Source organism: Rhea americana, unplaced genomic scaffold, assembly GCF_003343005.1.
Source record: "Rhea americana isolate MKP2758 unplaced genomic scaffold, rheAme1 scaffold_214, whole genome shotgun sequence".
NCBI lineage: Eukaryota > Metazoa > Chordata > Aves > Rheiformes > Rheidae > Rhea > Rhea americana.
The window spans coordinates 1,386,696-1,404,772 of NW_028186299.1; the positions used below are offsets into that span (position 1 = coordinate 1,386,696).

At 38.0% G+C, this 18,077-nt stretch overlaps 1 protein-coding gene across 2 annotated transcripts in view; it reads left to right on the forward strand.

Moving 5' to 3' along the window:
• The first annotated feature begins 14,557 nt into the window (after nt 1-14,557).
• The window catches only part of SLC6A15 (solute carrier family 6 member 15), a 41,259-nt gene continuing 37,739 nt past the window's right edge, over nt 14,558-18,077 (forward strand). The window contains exon 1 of one of the 2 annotated variants that reach the window (XM_085304953.1): nt 14,558-14,755. The gene's annotated coding sequence lies outside the window, so the exon portion shown is untranslated. Of the gene's footprint in view, nt 14,756-15,430; nt 15,448-18,077 lie in introns of those variants that run through there. The other variant, XM_085304954.1, reaches the window with a different exon arrangement.

Sequence of the window (18,077 nt, forward strand, 5' to 3'; positions counted from 1 at the left end):
ATAAGATGCAGGAAGTAAATCAATCCTGCATACTTGCAAGTTATGACATTCTAAACTTGAGTTTCGTGTAGCCAGAGGACATATCATTTATGACTCGCAACTGGGAAGCTGGCATGAGATCACTGTTCCTGATTATGTACAACAGACATAATGTTGTCTAAYATATGCCCTCGAAACCAATATTAACTGCTCAAACAAGCCAGGCAAACAAAAGCAAGCAAATATATCAGTTAAATAGATTTTCCTCATGCTGTTTTGTTGTCACTCTGCTGCGACCTGCTTTTGAGACATACAAGAATGCACTCACACCGACATGGAAAGTGTGTAACAGCTCTACTGTCCAAAACAAGTGAAGCACTACCTCTTTCTGAAGCCTTTTTTAGGTGCCGTGGTCTCTCCAGGCTCCCTGTAGTCATGGGCAGGAAGAGGATCTTCCAGAAGAAGATTCAGAGCTCCAAAGTGGACACCATCATCCGCTTCGCTCTCGCCTTTGACCACACTATTAACTCTCTCTGATCTCCTGACAGAGAATCCATATTGTGCCTARTGACAGCATGTTTCTGTCAAAACACCCAGGCTTATTCTTCACAAATCATCAATCCTGAGTGTTGTGAATGTCAGTGGACCTAACAATTGGATATCTATCTTTCTCTCCATATATGTTTATGAACATATTTTTATACATAGGATAAGATAGGATATACATTAAGTCTGGTAAAAAAAAAACCCACAATGTTATTTGATAAGAATTCCTGAGAGCCACCAATAGTTAACTTTTTAAAAGTTTAACTGTCTATCATTTGGAGGATGACTGATCTGATCAATGCCAGACTTGCAATTAAGAAAAAGAAACAAGTGGTAAGATGATGAATAATATAAACACTATCTAAATATCTAAAATGTACAGTCATATTCTCTTTTGCAGCAATCATAAAACAAAGTTCAATTGCTAATTAAAACTTTACATACTACATTGCTAACCCATTTGTTTTCCGTGAGCTTTGAGTTTTTTGAGTCACATGTATTTCATTTTATACAGAAGCATTTCAYAATAATCCCTATTCAATGACTTAATTTCATCACAGATAGCTCATCATTTTCAAAGATCTTACATTTCTAAGTGCATCTGTGGAATGATAACCTTTCTTTCATTTGTACTCAGATTTTTTTTTACCAGTTTCCATATTATGAACTCAGATTTATTAAGTTTCTTTTTTTTTTCCCTTTGCCTATTAATCTGTGTAAAAGCTACAGTTAAATTTTTCACGTTAGGTCTTCTGCTCATAACAAGTATCATCCTTTGGCTCATGCATTGTATTAAGAGCYGCATTCTCTTCCTAGAAAGCAAACTTTTTGAGTTTGGATTTCATAGTGGCATATCTGTATTCTTTTATACCACTTTTTAAAGTAGTTAACAGATTCTGTTTGCAGAAATTATATGATTTATAATCATACTTTCACATCAAAGAAGGTGGCATAGAAAAGATTACAGTGTATAGTTTCATGTAAAAGGTAGAGTTATATATATGTGTGTGTATATATATATATATATATATATATAAAAGGATATAGAAGAAGAGATCTTTATATAAAAGATAAAATTCTAAAGAAGAAAAAAAAACCAAATCTGCTAAATCATCATAGAAAATAACATCATCTGCTTTTTATTATTAACTTTCTAAATAAACCCTCCAAGTCTGCAACCACCTTCTCTTCCTCTTCCTCTATTTACTTTTTAACTGAGAAGGCCAATCCTCAAATGCTGTATTCTAATCCTATTAAAATTCAAACTTCATGATCTAAGAAGCTGTCCTCATGAATTTATGAGACAGACCATTTGTGCTTTTAAATAAAACGTTGAATTCTTCTTTAAGGACATAAATACTTTCTGCCAACAGGTACTGAAAGTAATTTAGCTAAAATTATGAGAGATATTCAAATAATCTAAGATTTTTAAAGTTTTGTCTTGATTTTTTTTCGTTTTTGTCATAGAATCATAGAATCAGTAAGGTTGGAAGGGACCTCTGGAGAGCATCTACTCCAACCTCCCTGCCCAGCAGGGTCACCTAGAGCATGTTAGACAGGGTTGCATCCAGGTGGTCCTTGAAGATCTCCGGAGAAGGAGACTCCACAACCTCTCTGGGCAACCTGGTCCAGTGCTCCGTCACTCTCACAGGGAAGAAATTCCCCCTCACGGTCAGGTGGAACTTCCTGTGCTTCAGTTTCTGCCCATTGCCTCTTGTCCTGTCACATGGCACCACTGAAAAGAGTTTGTCCCCGTCCCCTTGACACCCTCCCTTCAGGTACTTGTACACATTGATAAGATCCCCCCTCAGTCTKCTCTTYCCCAGGCTGAAGAGGCCCAGCTCTCRCAGCCGTTCCTCACAGGGCAGGTGCTCCAGCCCTCTGATCATCTTYRYAGCCCTACGCTGGACTCTCTCCAGCAGCTCCATATCTCTCTTGTACTGGGGAGCCCAGAACTGGACACAGTACTCGAGATGAGGCCTCCCCAGGGCTGAGTAGAGGGGCAGGATCACCTCCCTCGACCACCTCCTCACCCTTCCTCACCTCCCATTGGGAAGACTGGCAACAGTCTTCTCAATGCACCCCAGGATACCATTGGCTTTCTTGGCCACATTGCTGGCTCATGGTCATCTGTCACCACCAGGTCCTTCTCTGTAGAGCTGCTCTCCAGAAGGTCAGCCCCCAGCTTGTACTGGTGCCTAGGGTTATTTTTCCCTAAGTGCAGGACTCTGCACTTGCCCTTGTTGAACCTCAGGAGGTTCCTCTCTGCCCAACTCTCCAGCCTGTCCAGGTCTCTGAATGGCAGCACAGCCCTCAGGTGTRTCAGCCACTCTTCCCAGCTTGGTATCATCAGCAAACTTGCTGAGGAGGCACTCTGTCCCCTCATCCAGATCATTGATGAAGAAGTTGAACAGGATGGGACCCAGTACTGAGCCCTGGGGAACTCCACTAGCCACAGGCCTCCAACTAGACTCCACACCACTGATGACAATCCTCTGAGCTCTGCTTTTCAGCCAGTTCTCAATCCACCTCACTGTCCACTTGTCTAACCCACACTTCCTGAGCTTCTCTRGGAGGATGTTATGGGAAACAGTGTCAAAAGCCTTGCTGAAGTCAAGGGACACAACGTCCACTGCTCTCCCCTCATCTCCCCTACCAGTCATTCCATCACAGAAGGTTATCAGATTTATTAAGCAGGATTTCCCCTTGGTGAATCCATGCTGGGAACTCCTGATCACCTTCTTCTCCTCCATATGCCTGGAGAGGACATCCACAATGAGCTGTTCCATCACCTTTCCAGGGATGGAGGTGATGCTGACTGGCCTATAGTTGCCTGGGTCCTCCTTCTTGCCCTTTTTGAAGACTGGAGTGACATTGGCTTTCTTCCAGTCCTCAGGCACCTCTCCTGTTCTCCATGACTTTTCAAAAAATGATAGAGCGGCCTGGCAATAATATCCACCAGCTCCTTCACTACCCATGGGTGCATCCCATCTGGGCCCATGGATTTGTGGATGTCATGCTTGCCCAGAAGGTCTCTAATTCTATCCTCCTCAAACAAAGGAAAGTCTTCCCTTCTCCGGGCTTTCTGCCTCATGTCCAGGCTGCAGGATTCATGAGGGCTGCCCTTAGCCGTGAAGACCGAAGCAAAGGCATTCAGTAATTCTGCCTTCTCTGTATCCTTTGTTGCCAGTCGTGAGCCCACAATTTTCGCAGTCCTCCTCTTGCTACTTTTTGTATTAATTTTTCATAATTGTGTTACTTAATGTAGCATTATCATTACCTACATAGCTTGAGATAAGGAAAATGATTACAGAAATTCAAAGGACTGGATGATTCAATCAATTTGTGAAAATATCCAAAAGAACACGATTTCTATTGACTTAATAAAAACTGAAGCATAGGACCTTCTATTTCTACAATGGTGTGAATATATGTATGCACTATATTTGAAGAACTAGACTTTTTGAACTAAACCACATCTTTCAGCATAGCCCACTCTTTGCTGTTCTTCTAGATGCTGAACTGAGCATCATTGCCATCATTGGTACTGATGTTCCAGTGAGTACTGTACTTATCATTCRTATGTATATTCTTCCACTGGCTGCCAAAATGACACAAAAATACTTCGCTAGCATGAAGTCAAAAACAATTAATAAAAGCATATTAGTGAGCATAATTTTTAGAGCAAGGAGCTTTATTCTCTATTCATTTTTTGCCAGYTTTTCACAAATTCATCAAAAGCTTTTGGAAATGCATAGATCTCTGCAAAACAGCTGGAAAAATACTCAGATTAATTTAATAGCAGTTATCAATTCTATTTGATAAGGATRAATGTCCGTACCCCTCTGCCAATGTGAATAAGCAGTTTCCATAATTAAAGAAAAATGTTTGATTGTGTGCAATTTGTTTACTTTCACAGGTAAAAGAATGATGATACAGTTTGCTTACTTTCTCACTAGGATCCTTTAGGAAATCAACAATATGTTTTCATTTTTTTTAATAACAACATCCATCCTTTCATTAATTAGACAATGGTATCAGCACTACAAAGTAGATAAGGTTTGTTTTGCAGGGTTTTGTGGTCCCCATTTGTCATGTCCATATAAGACCATTGCATTTTAAAGATAAGAGACAAGGAAAATCAGCTACGTGAGCAGCTTTCTAACTGGTTCTTTCATTTCAATCCAGCATTAATTATCTCTTCGTGAATATATACAATAGCTTCTTTACTTTGGACATACTATTTTTTTTGTGAACAAAATGTGTATTTGTGTACAAGGTTTTCTGTTTGTTAATTTATATACTTCACTTAAACAAACATATCAAGCTTGTCAAACTTTCCCAGCCTCTAACCGAGGTGGTAGATCCTGAAGTCTGAAATGCAAGTGGTTCTGTGTACTGTTTTTCCTAGAGACTAGTGGCACTTTTAGCCCCCAGCCAAACTGATGCATAAAGTGGAAGCAATCCCAGGTACCATAAGGGTCTACAACGAGGTCCGTGTTCCTGTGGTGCACATTCCTGCCTGCTTCTCTTACGCTGGGGAGTATCTCTTGCTAGTTTATACCTGCAGAAAATTAGAGCTTTTGTTCACATAGACACATTGCCAAGGGTGGGGAGATTCTTTAACTGTTACTTACCTTGGAAATTTCCCCACAGACTTCACTAAGCACATGATCGATTCCTACTTTTGTAGCCCAGAACCTTGTTAGATAGGCAATATCATACACAGAGGATTTAACTCACAGTTTATTCCTTAGCAATTTCAGTTTGATTGAGGGACTCCCCCAACCCCCACCTCACCTCCAGTAGAGTCCAAGGTAAGTCAACAAATCTAAGAAAAACATCAACAAATCCAGAACCACAAACCCTCGTCTTGCATACCAACACCTACAAATTGCACCAAAACGTGTGCAAATTGCATTTAAGATTTACTTTTGAGCCACAAGCTCTGTATAGCTGAGTTTCTATTACTTTAARACTTTATTGTTAAACTGCATTGGCAGAATGATTCTTCAAAGCCTGGGTATGATTTCATAAAAGAGTTTCACTGAAGTAATATAAAATTCTTGAGATATCAGTTGTCTAGAAGTAAAGGGAAACCAAATTACAGTACTCTGTAAAAAAAAATAACCCTGCAAGAATTTTGATGTAAATATTGCATATTTGATTTGTTTGCATTATAGAAAAGTTTTTATTGTATTTTCAAGTAAATATTAATTACTATTTTCTCATATTTATAAACATATATTCAGAAAAAAAATATTTTGAGTAAGGTTTATGACTACCTTGAATAACTGTAGCCTTTATATAATCTTCAAACTAACTAGATACGGAATCCAAAGAAATTATCAGCCAATTTTTCCACGGCCTATTTGCTGATATTTTTAAATCAGCATTTGTACATAGTCTCGTAGTAAAAAATGTCATTCTAACCTCATCTTTTTTTAACCCTTGCTTTCATGTATATAGTCATATATAATGGATTTAGTCAGAGCATACAGCTGCTTAGGTTGAATCCCAAGATGATGTCAAAAGGTTTCTGTGATAGTGAGCCTAACTGAAAGACTTGGTATCTGAAAGCCATTCCTTAAGGTGCATGGGTAGGAGTGAAATTTTTTCAGCTACCTAGGAGTTAAGTGTCTGGACTAAGCTAGACTTCTATCTCATTTTCAGCTGATAGACAAAACAGGTATCCATAACTGATCCCATCCCACAACAGGTATGCAAGTTACAATAATGTTAGCATGGTTGACACTATGGTAGATAAATCCTACCTTTAAAGTAACTGTGACACATCCATACTTCAGACATTTTCTATATGAAAAGACTAAAAAAAAGCATCTAATTTTCAAGTATGAGCTAGTTTTTAATGTCTGAAGTAATTTTTAATGTTGTTAGTCCAATCTAGATCTCAAAGGTATCATTGCAAAATAGAATTTGTTTTAAAATTTTTTAAATGCTAATTAATATTAAGCAAGAGATATAATTTTAAAAGATTAACTATCAAATGTGATTTACTGTAACTCACAAAATGGACTGCAGAACTCCTAAAAGGAGCAGATTTTGAAAATAAATACAACATACTTTCCAGTGTTATAACTTGTGCTCACATGTCAGTAGTTGAAATGAATGCATCTACATACTCTGAAAAAAACATTTTCTTTTGTGTTACTGATATGTTTTCCTTTGAGATGACAGGATGCTAGCCTTTCTCTTAAAGAAATAAAGTACTGTCCCTCAGAATAAAATAAATGAATACATAAACACAAGCATCAAACAGGCTTTTAAAACTATGTGCTATAAGCCTTAGCTTGTGTGTAACTTTAGCAACAACATTTCTTAATGGAAAAATGAGTAATTAAGTAGTGTTATAGCTCGCTTCATGAGTAAATACAGAAGTTGTTAATCAGTGTTATTACTTAATAATATTTAGAGAATAACTCCTTGATAACAAAATATTTAGATAGATAAAGGAAAACTGCCTAATTCAGCTAGGAAATTTGATGAACTCAGAGAAAATAAATAGTATACTTTTTCATTAATGCAAAAGCCTCTAACAGTAAAATGAAAGAATTAAAATCACTGGTGTAAGGTGTATGGAACAAAGACAAAGTTAATGATGATGTACAGTATTCCAGAAACTGCAGCTGAAAGCTTTAATTAAATAAGAATTGAGCATAAATAAAGGACTTCGGAGGGGCTTTTGGTTTTGTGATAGTGTCACGGTTCCACTATAAGCCCTCAGGATGAGACACTGCTAAGAACAAAAATARATAATGTTATTGGCAAGATAAATACTACTGAAGACTGTGTCATACAGATAGAAGCTACAGATAGTTTGGAGAGAAATATTGTAGCAATTACTCCTGAGCACGACATACGATAGATTTGTTTTACAACTAATTAGTAAAGCAAAAATAGGTGATGCTATATTAACTTCTTGTTTTAGGAAGTACTGAAGTCATTACTGGGAAAAAAAACAACTAAGAAAAAGTTACGGAAAATCACGTTAGGTGATCAGTAGTTAGGTCAACCAAATAAGTAAAATGGTTAAGAAAGTCTGTGACTTTTTTAATTTAGAGGAATTAGGGAAACTTATTAGATAAGCTTGTGAACTTACACAATGAAGAGGCATAGAATTTATTTAAGTAAAATATGCAAGAACTATGAGATTTTGCTTAAGTCTTCAGCAAAATTGATGGTATAACTCTCAGTGGCAAAGACAGCTTGGCTAATGAAAATGATTAAAAYTGAGCAAAACTCAAAATTAAAACTTAAATTTCTATATAGTTGGAGGCAGTTCAGGGAGAAAAAAAGTCACATTTTTTTCCATCTGAGAATATTGAAAGTACTCTGTATGAAATTAAGCATTTTTTAGTTTTTATTAATTTACTGATTCATTTTTAAAAAAATAAAGGTATCAAATCAAAGATTGTAGATAAGACTGGAAATACATTTATTGAGGTTAGGACAAATAGTGAKCCTATTAATTTGACTTAAATTATATTCAGATTTTTCAGCTATATTTGAAAGAAAAGTATAGTTGAAGGGAAATAAAAATCAGGGAAGTTCAATATGAGTTTAATAAAGATAATTCAGGCATATAAGCTTCATATTTATCTTGGAGAAACTAGTTTCCTTTCACTATAGTAAATTTTACCTGAAATATACTAAGCATTTGATATAAAACAGAAAAATCATTGCTGACACTGAAACAGGAAATTTGCATGACTTATGAGGTAGAGAATAAGAAAGAAGAGAGAAATTGCAATGAAAAGACAACTTTTATCATTGCAAGTTATGAAGGAATTTCTTTGAAGTAAGAGCAACAGATTCAAGTGTCATCTGAAAGGAGATGGGCAATCTTAAGGACAAAATAATAGAATAAAATTTAAAAATTCAGAATGCAAAAGTAATGCACTTGAGGACTAGTAAGATTTTTTTTGCTCCCTCTTGGACACTTAGCTGCTTGAAAGAAGAGAAAAAAAAGTCAATTATAGTAGTAATTTTGAAAATGTGATCATAAGAGTTAAAAATTCCAAAAGCAGATATAGGAAGTCTGTAGCTACTGTTTGGATCTCATCTAGAATTGGTGTACATCACTTCTTGTGCAAATAAGGATGCACAAGAAAGGATGATTCAAACTAGAACAGTGACACAAAAGGGCTACTAGAATGATCAAGGGACAAAAAATCATTTACAAGATTAAATAAAGGGTATGCCAAGACTGTGCAATGAACTTGTCACAATGACATGCACCATCTCCCATGCCAAACACACTAGGACTGTTCAGTTTGGCTAAGAGATAGATATGTTAAATGTCTATACAGTTATGTGTTGAATAAAGAGGGTTTATTAACTCTTCTGGCGCAAGAAATACATGTATATATGAGAGACTAACCAGAAGTAATTTCATAAAAAGTAGGTGGCTCTTCACACAATATAGTAATACTGCATTGTTGTAAGATATTGCAGATGCTAATGGTTGAAAATGCATTGCTTGCACAAATTTGATTTCACAAGTACATTTGATTAATCATGGGTTATTAAATAAAAATTCCACTTCTGACTCAGGATGCCCCTGAATTCCTTATCAGAGGTTTGGGAGAGTATCTTGGGTAAGTATTACTCCATACTTGCCCTATTATTATGCTCTTCTATAAGTATCTTCCTTTTGCTGGTGCTGGAGATAGAAACTGGTTCAAGTGGACTTTTGTTCTGATTATACATGACTAGAAATAGCATATGCTACATCTACATAGTGTTGAATGCATGAGCTATTTTGTCCTTCACAGGRACATAATTTGTCCTCAGGTACAACACCTCACTATTACAATATTGTAGTAAACTATCTTAAGTCTGCTGCTATAAAGATTCAAGCTAATAACTTCTCAGGATATGGGTGACTAAAATTGAGGTATGCAGCTTTATATTATCTTTCATTTCTCTACAAAACCTCAGTTTATATACCCTGCCAAAACAAAGAGAGAGAGAGATAGCATTGTTCTGAATAAATACTGAATCTTAACCAGAAGCTACCTTCTGAAAAGCTAAGAACAGCTAGCATGATTCTGCAACAAAAAGTCATCACTGATGAATGACTTGTCAGTGGTTCTATATTGTTCAACTTCAGCTCTTACAACACATTCATTATTTCAAAAACAGTGGCAATAAATGATTTACATAAAACATTTGAATTGTGTCATTTTTGTTATCTTTCTGCTACTGTTGGAGATAATGTATTTTGACTTCTATGAATAGATCACTAAAATTGTTAAGCAAATAGGCTGGTATTTAAAATAAAAACCTAATTTCTGAAATGATAATCATAAGTGATTTAGAACCACTGGATCACAAGGCTTTATGAAAAAATATGTAAAAAACAAGGAATGATACCTTCTTGAAAACTGTGCTTAACTCTCCAATATATACGGTAAAGAATTCACATTTTATCTTTGCCTAAGAACACAGTGTTTTGAAACTGTGGCTGATGTTTAGCATAATCTATTTTATTTTTCTAATTGATGTATATTTGCTAGAGSATTTCTTAGTTCCTAGTCTTATTTTCGACCCATTCAACCACATTATTTTAAAATCTTTTTAAAATTTGATTTGTGCAGCATGACATAAATTGTAGGTATTATATCTGTTATATCTTCAAGAAAAGGTGACTTCTATTTTTCTAAGTAGCTGCTAGCTTTCTGCATTGCTATCATCAAACAATTTGGGTTGCATCTTTCTACATTGTCTACATGTAGGAGAATGGCTCCAATGTAAGAAATATCTCTTAATTTTACACATTTTCATGAGTAGTATAATCATCTGTGTCAGATATAACTGCTAAAATACAATTCAAAGTTGCATATATTCTTTTAAAGACTTTATAGGAGTCTTCTGCTTAGTTTGAATGCTAACCTAAGATAATGATGCATTTTATCTGTAATGAATCATGTGGTGCTCTGAGCATCTGATTTGCATACTCATCCAGTATTCTCTTTTATYAGTCAATATAATCCCATTGTTTCAGATCTGAAATATTCATGGTAGGTTTTTGTTTGTTTGCTTGTTCTCCCAACAGGTGAAAGAAGGACACATTTAGTCTGGCCAGATTTCTGTGAAAGTGTAGAACTTCTAGGAAATTGTTTCTAGTGTTTTTCTATACTAGAATGGGGTAGGCAGTGAGTTCCTAAAKTAGGTTGTTCCAACACTGAAGTTACCATAAAATCTAGTTGCTTCCGAGCACCAAGGGACTAATACCRTGAGCTGCTGAGCCTGCAGGAAGGACTTTAACCTTTAGGATATTCCTTTACCAACTTGATATAGATGGGAATGATGGCAGATATTATCATTCCTGACAGAGATCATGGCAGTGATCCTGGCAGAGATCATCCACACTCTCTATCCCTCTCTTTTATGTGGTAAATATATACACCACAAAAGACAAGGGCTGAGAGATTATTAACATACTACAATTCTAAACAACAGATAACTTCTTGTAGTGTTGCTGTAGAGTTACAGAAATCCTATGTACAGAAATSCAGCGCATTTTCTGTCCAAAAGCAGGGAAAGTAAGGCTGAAATATGAGTTTATTTGCTAATCCTATACACCTTCTTGTCCTGCCACTATGGTTGAATGTGCCAATATGTCAGAAGATTTTTCAGTCACTTTTTTTCTTTTAGATCCCCTGAATATAGTAGCTAGAATTTCTGGGTCCAGTCATAAAAACATTTCAGCCCTCTACTCAACACACCCTTAAATATTGCAATGAAATTATATATAGAAAGTAATTAATAGACAATTGACCATCTGACAACATGGACACGTCCTTTGATGAAGTCAGCAAAGAGTAGCAAAACTCTTACATCTGTAGATACCTTTGAAAACATTTAGAGATGAAAATGTGAAGAACTGTAAGGATTCCATCATCACTGCAACATGTTGGAGCAACTGCTGTAGCTTTTCACTGCTTACAGAAGTTGGTGAAAYGTTGGCAGAACATTTGCTAGGTGTACTATTGCCTGAACAGTGCTTAGGATCACAGTGGCTTCTCATCTGATCAAGATCTGTTGAAATGTTGCTTGCAGTTTGTCATTTGTAAAAGAACCACGTCAAAGTCTACAACCATCTTTGCAGCTCCGGTAAAAATGCTTAGCAATGCAACTGTTGTCTTTGTTTCCTCATCCAAGGAAATTTGCTCATGTCATCAGATGCTTCCCTGGTGAGAAGCATTGTAGGGCCAGAATGAATATCATCCTTACTGATATATTCTCATCAGTGCTATCTAGAATAAGGCATTGACAAATTATATTAACAAAGTTAAGCATATTTTTTTGTTCAATTTCTAACAATTTGTAAGTAATACAGCATCACATTTCAGGCTGAATATGATCCTTAGGACAATCAACTTGCTGTGTAAGTACAAAACTCTAGACTTGCAATTGATAACATACTTAATGGGTTTTGCATGTAGCACCTGCATGGTTACTGTGTATCAGATCATAGTTTAAAACATGTAACAGCAAAACATTAGTGTAAAGCAGTCTAACAGAGATTTAAGTCATCATGGTGCAGCCATAGAAGACTGGTCAAATATCTAGAATAGCTGATAATAACYGGTATCAGTCAGCTTACAATACACAGTTTTTTGAATTTCAATAGTTCCAGTTAAGTTTCAGTGCTGGGCTAATACTGACATAAAGAGACATCATTTTAAAAGTAACGACAGATTCAGAAGACAGAAGATACTATATTATCTGATTTCACAGTTAGTCAGGGTAGGGAAAAGTGACATTTGTGCCCTGAGAATATTAGCTATATTTGTATACAAAAGGCTGACTCAACAAGAAATGACACTATGCAACAGATGTTATGGAGAAGTCCTGCACAGGCTCAAACCACTGAATGTCTTGCAAAGTCATGTGCTAGGCCCTAAACCTTAAAGATGACTTTAACCAGTAATAATGACAATCACTTATCATTGTTTCCATTCAAATTTATTGGTGTCTAATGACTCCTATTTGTTCATAATATTTTGGGTATGTGTTTTGTCTACTTCATTCTAGTGACAAGAATGCACTCCTAACTTTAACCTACTGCTGACTAGCATACCATCAAATTAATGAATACAAATAGTTTTGGGCAGAGGAGGTTTCTAAAGAACACAAGAGAGTATTAAATATAATTGTAGTTATTCGATAGAAAATGCATGAAAGTACTTTTTAATAATGAGTGGCTTATTTCATAAGTGCTTACTTCTAACAATAGTACAGAAAAGTGTATTTAGAATAAAATTGCCATAGAGGTGACAAGGTATTAAAAGAAAAATAAAGACTAAAATTGACATAAATGCCAATTTTATAAAAATGGCATAAATGCGTAGAACAATTTCTTCTAAATAATGCATACTTATTTTCTCTACTTGTAAATTTTTCATCTGAAGTTTTGATAGAGATTTTGTACAGGAGCTTCTCAGCTTTGCTGCAAGATAGGGTTACACATGCTGGCATCTCTTCCTTTCCACTCTGTTTGCTTCCAATTGAACTATCCTCAAATTTCCTGAGTCACATGCCCAGACATATTAACAGKCTGACCAACAAATGAGGCACTCTCTCTATGTAGGGGCTCATAACTCAGTTTAAAGAATGATAATAAGCTCTCCTGCAATGCAGCTCAAACTTAAAAAGGCTAATTGCAACCTTTTTATCTATCAAATACATTGATTTCTTGTGTTTTAAAAAAGACAAAGAATTAGTAAGTCAGTTTTGTAWCATATTTTTATCGTTTCCACTCAGAAGCAAAGAATAGAAATCCTTTTGCTTCCACAATTCTGAAGCTGGAAATATCTGCCCTTTTAAGAGTAAATGAATGTGGAATTTAAGGATGGTTGTTTATAGTTCCAGTAAACCTAATAAAAAAGATTATACAGATCATTTACAAGAACTGGAGTAAAAATACTCTCTTTACAAGAGCAGCAGTAAAAAAATGTCCATCAATTCAGAATGGAGATAACTGGTTTGTAGAAAGTCTGAAGAAGAGCAAAACAATACAACAGAATGCTTACCAAGGTGGTATTTCAAACATGCTTCTTTTACAATATTGGTATTTGAGGAACTGTAATTGTTGCAGAAAACTGTAAATAACTGATGGACTGTATGTCCATCATATGCTTGGTGGACATTAAAAAYTAAATTACAATTTTCTCATGGTAAAATTAGTGGCATAAAATTATTGGGGACATGACTGCAGATCTAAGTTCATCCTTAACTGTACAAAAGGATCCAGAAATTATCTTTTTCTCTCTCAGTTAACCATACAGTCACGCAGTAACATTATCTTTAGTAGTTAATTTATTAATAAAAATGTATCTCATGATGTGGCAATAGAAAAAAAGTAAATTCTATATTTCCTTTGTACTTTGTACATAGAAGCTGAGTTCACAGAAATGAACTCAAACTGAAACTGCTATTTCTAGTAGAAGGCTTTAGGACAGGCTTTATGATGGAAAGTTTATGGGGGGGACTGAAGCGGAATATCCCTGTTTCACATCTGTGCAGTTTGGGGCAGCACTACAAGAGCAGGCTGCACAGCTTGCGCAGCATCACCACAGGTGTTGGCCACAATGGGCCTTGGCCACCACAGGTGTTGGCCACCACAGGCCTTGGCCACCACGGGCCTTGGCGGGAGCCTCCTCACGGCTCCTCCCATCTCTCCGCTTGATCCCTTCGGCCTCGCGAGTGTCCCCGGCCACGTCGTGGGGCCTGGTGGCCTCCACCACGAGGGTGTCCCTGCCCCCCAGCTCCCCCTCCATCGCTCTCTGGCTGACTCCTGGGGCCCACACCCCACTACTTTTTTGGGTGGGAGAGGAGCGGTGGGGAGAAGCTTGATGCGGTCTGGTGACACCCAGGGCCGGGCGCCTGCCTGCCTCCCCCTGCAGCGCCCCGCGGGCCTCACGGCCCCGCCTGCGCCCCACACAGCGAGGCGGCGGGAGGCGGGAGGCGCGAGCGCGCTGCGGCGGCGGCGGCGGGTGGGAGGCGGGAGGCGGCGGCGGGCGCCGCGCTCCTCCCTGCGTCAGGAGGTGCGGCTCCCCCGGCCGCCGCTGCCCGCCCCCGCCGCGCTCATGTCTGTCTTTAAACAGCCGCCGCAGAGAGGGCTGGGCACATGTGCCGCGCCGCCAGCCGCCCCTGAGCGCCGCGCCCGCGCAGCCCCTCTTCCGCCGGTGCCCGCGCGGAGGTGAGGCGGCGGCAGCGGGGAGGGGAGCGGAGCGGAGCGGGTGCTGCCGGGGGCGGGGGGAAGGTGTCCCCGCGCGGTGCGGAGCCGGAGCCGGGTGGTGGCGGCCGGGGGCCGTGGCGCTGCCGCCGGCGGAGACAATAGCGGGGCCCGCCGAAAGAGCGGCCCGTGCGCCTGGTTTCCGCGGCGGGTGGGTTGGACGGATGTCTGCGTGCGCTTTCCGTTTTGTTCTTTTTCTTTATTTTTTTTCTTTTTTTTTCTCTTCTTTATTTTTTTTTGGCGGGGAATTTCCTTCCTTTCTGCTCGCGTGAATGGTAGACGTCCCATTGATGCCGCGCGCGTGGCGTGGGGCGCCTTGAGAGGCCGCGGAGAGGTGCGATGCCGCGGTGCGCGCGCCGCTGGCCCCGCGGGTGGGCGAGAAGGAGCCGCCGAGGGCAGCGCGGGCTGCGGGGGCTTCGGTTTGGGGGAGCCCTGGGCCGAGGAGGAGGATGGAGGAGGGCAGAGACCTGCGGCGGCGGGATGCTCTCGCCCTCATGCCGCGCGGGCGGGCGGCTGCGGGGGCACCCCCCTGTCAGCCATGTTTGGGTGGGTGTGCTAATGAAGACCTTCCCTCAGCCTGGATTTATTTGTTTTCTGCCCCAAATTTCAGTGATTTCAGCGCTCCACGTACTGCAGCGTATCCACAGAGCGACAGCGTACGTTGACGGCTACAGTCTTCTTGCAGTGACTGATTTTTTGAATTTTATTCAGTTTCCTCAAATTTCCTTAACAATTCTTATTTCCACCTTTGTTTCTTTTTGTTCAGATTTTGCTAGTATTAACGTGAACTGGAGGTCCTGCAGTGAAACTCAGAATTTCTTTGCAATGCTTTTTTTTTTTTTTTTTTTTTTTCTTTTTTTTTTTCCTGGAAGTAAATGAGATTGTAGAAATATGTCCATGCTGTCACGCTGACTTGCTAAATGAGAGGCTGAAAAAGGAGTTGTTCCATTCCAATAAATCTCACTTTATTTGTAAAAGATACCAAGATCTCGTCCTTATCAGCCATTTTATTTTGTCTGTGTGGTATTGCTTAGCAAGCCCACAGTCATAGTATTGATTTCTAAGAGAAGCCTAATTATTTTTACATAGTATGTCACTGTGAATACATCACTGTATTTACTATAGGATAGAGATGTAGATTTCTCCAAATTTGTTTCCCCCTCCCAGGAAAGGTATGCATTAGGAAATTGAAGATTTCCTTTTTTTTTTTTTTTTTGATAGCTTGTATCTGTGTGTTGGATGTATTATCCAGACAGTTTTCTCCATTTACTAAAAAATGGTGACAACACCCTCTTGTATCTGTGTGTTGGATGTATTATCCAGACAGTTTTCTCCATTTACTAAAAAATGGTGACAACACCCTAAAATCGTTTTTATTTAGCAGTATATTTCCCAGATATGCATTATCAATACCCCATTAAAAAGGGAACTTTTAAAAAATACCTAAGTAATGATTGCTTAGCTTTGTACTTGGCTAATATACAAGATTATGATTTATGCTTAGAACCTATTAAGATAAGGCRTTTTTTTAGGGCCTGATTTTTAATTCTGTCCACATGTAACACTCCCTTTGGGCTCAGTTCTGCACTTCAAGTTCAAGAAAAAAAAATCCCATTGTTTATGATCTGTGGATGAWGAAACAAGCTGTTTTATAGCTGTTCAGATGTGACATCAGTATTGAAATTAAATACATGAAACTGCTAAGGCACCCTGAAGCTACTTTTGCAGTATAAGCTGATTCATATTGATCTCTAGTGCCTTGTCATTCTTAGAGTTTTCTTTTTTCTTACAGGCAAGCAAGTGAAAAAGTAGTAATACAGATGAGAACCATATAATTTGAACAACTCCGTCAACTCTTTTGTCTTTGCTATATATTGCAGCAGCCTGTGTGCACAGAATTTTTAAAACATTGGATTTTTTTGGAAAAGAAAAAAGCAGGTTATTCAGAGATAAACACCCACTTCCCTGGCTACTAGCCATGCCACTGACTTTCTSTCATACCAAGGAATAATATTCTTCCGGCAAAAGACAACATATCTGTTAACTTTGGAAGAACAATTCTGGGTTGTTAGTTCATAAACTRTGTGAATCAACATAGCAATGAATCATTAAAAAAATAGTAAACACAAACTAAGGTACTGAGATTTAGTGTCATCAGATGAAGATAATTGGAGTTTACCTTCTGAGTATATACTTTCATGTAAATAATGTCACTCAGAAAAGTGAGATTTAAATTTAAGTAATCTATATGTAAAGTTTTAGTATTTAAATACATTTCCTAGAGTTCTTTCGTGTCTCTCTTTTCCTGGCTTTAATCTTTCAATAATTATACTGCCATCCCATTAATTTTATACTAGTAGTAGCTTTTGTGACTTTTCAAAGATCTCTGAATTCCCAGTTGTTTACAGAAGAACTTTTACATTTGAGCAGATGGCATCCTGGAACTTCACTGAGGCCCTTCTTCCCTCAAACTTATTCAAATGTGAGCTTGCCGTTACTCAGGAAATGTTCTCAAATAATGTAGGAAGATATGTCAAAGACAGTAACTGAATACTAGTATTCTAAAGACCTGGATGCACAAAACCTGACACACACATCAATTGCAAAAAAAAAAAAAAAAAAAAAAAAAAAAAAAAAAATCAGAATTATCAAAGCAGTTGCTTAAGGAAATAGCAATAATTGGGCTGAGCTTCCCAGAAGTCTACATAGAAATATGAGTCTTACTTTATATTCTAAGATTAGGGATTTCTTTTTTTTCTATCATGGGGAAAAAAGAAAAGAGCAAGGCYGTGTTGTGAACAACATGGTCTTTAATCCACCTTGTGGTGCCAGTAGTCCATTTCCCACTTTGGAAAAATGAACTTTTGTAGCTGGCGAGTGAAATGATATTTGTATTTCAAGTGTCAGGAATGGATACTGCAGTGCTAATGATTCATCATGCATTTCTTAGGACAAAATGGGGAAAGGATGGTGAATTGGAGTGGAAAGATGACACGGTTGGATTTGATATAAAGGAATTTGGATTAATCTTTTTAAAGATTTAAGACTTTACAGTAACATAGTTTGAAAGCACGACAACACAAAATTACTCAGAGTTGAGGATATGCAAATTTTCTGCTAGCCTATCTGTGATTAATTCAGTCTTTTTGGTTACATAGTTGAGTGTTTTTTGGTTACATATAAAGACAGATTCAGGTGTAATCACATAAGGTTTCCCCCAAGGACACCTTGATTTTTTTTCATTAACCTATTCAGATGCATAGAGGGCAGAGAATTAAGGTCTCAG